Source organism: Dufourea novaeangliae, unplaced genomic scaffold, assembly GCF_001272555.1.
Source record: "Dufourea novaeangliae isolate 0120121106 unplaced genomic scaffold, ASM127255v1 scaffold421, whole genome shotgun sequence".
NCBI classification, from domain to species: domain Eukaryota; kingdom Metazoa; phylum Arthropoda; class Insecta; order Hymenoptera; family Halictidae; genus Dufourea; species Dufourea novaeangliae.
Genome location: NW_015374310.1, coordinates 24,690 through 25,606, shown reverse-complemented (window position 1 = coordinate 25,606; position 917 = coordinate 24,690).

Sequence of the window (917 nt, the reverse complement as noted above, 5' to 3'; positions counted from 1 at the left end):
AATTGAGGAATATTCGGGAATTATTTTTGAAGAAAGTACTCAATCGATCCTTCTCAAATTTATAGGTTGTTATATTACCACATTATAGTTTATAACAACAATTTTTTTTATTAAAAAAGGATGACAACTAACAAAGTTATGAGAGCTTCTTCCCACTCTGTCGGCGACGCACTTGTTTCGCGGCGTCCAACGTATAGTCTGCTGTATTCGTCCGAAATCAAATATTCAACAAGATTTCTTTAGTTAAAGAGTGTACGCATAGAATGAACCTAAATATAAGTTAATAGAAACAAAATTATATAAGTCACAGTTTCCTGAAGAAAAAATTAATTTTTTTCGGCTAAATTTGGCTTTAAATGTTTATAAAAAAATGGTTTATTTAAACAATATCATTGAAACAATAGGTTCATTCTATGAAGAAAATGTTCACGAATATTTCTGCAAAAGGCCAACTCGATCGGTTGAATACTCTTTGAGTTACATTGCACGCCAATTTGAAAAACGTCGTTTCGAGAAAAACACGTTTAAAGTTTTCGGTGAACATAAATAACAGTTTTCGGATACTTACAGCTGTTTCATGCTAATCCGCTATACCAGGCCCATACATTAGACCCTTCTCTTCCTCAAACTCTTCAAGTAAGGTCCCATTCTTTTCTTTCCTTGCAATTCGTGCCTCTCTGGTACTGCTGAAGCTACGACGCTGTTGTCTCTTCAGCCGCTGCGCGTCGTACACGTTGGCGAACATCTTACATTGTTGCCCAATCACTAAGTCCAACTTTTGCATCAATTGTAGAACAAAACTGTATCCCTCGTTAAATTGTCCAGCAGCCAAGAAGGAAGCGATTTCAACAATTTTGAAGCCGCAATGTAGATGCTTAGGTACCAGACGCCACACGGTGGAATTAAAACTCTAATTT